Source organism: Brassica oleracea, chromosome C9 (assembly GCF_000695525.1).
Source record: "Brassica oleracea var. oleracea cultivar TO1000 chromosome C9, BOL, whole genome shotgun sequence".
Classification (NCBI taxonomy): domain Eukaryota; kingdom Viridiplantae; phylum Streptophyta; class Magnoliopsida; order Brassicales; family Brassicaceae; genus Brassica; species Brassica oleracea.
In genome coordinates, this window is record NC_027756.1 from 20940181 (window position 1) to 20940451 (window position 271).

Genomic DNA, 271 nt, shown 5'->3' on the forward strand with positions numbered 1-271 from the left:
TTTAGATATGTATTTTTGTGTGTTATATAAATGTAGATTTATCTAATCTCCACTCATTTTCTCTATTTTTAAGTCTTTTGAACGTTTTTGGATATGCAGGTTTTTCAGATCTGGATTTGATATCCAGGTTTTTCAGATCTGGAAGACTTCAGAGACGACTTACTAGTTAGTCGTCTAGAAGTCGTCTGGACTTCTTGGAAGTCTTCTGACAAAGTCGTCTGGACTTCCAGGAAGTCGTCTGGACTTCCAGGAAGTCGTCTGGACTTCATGG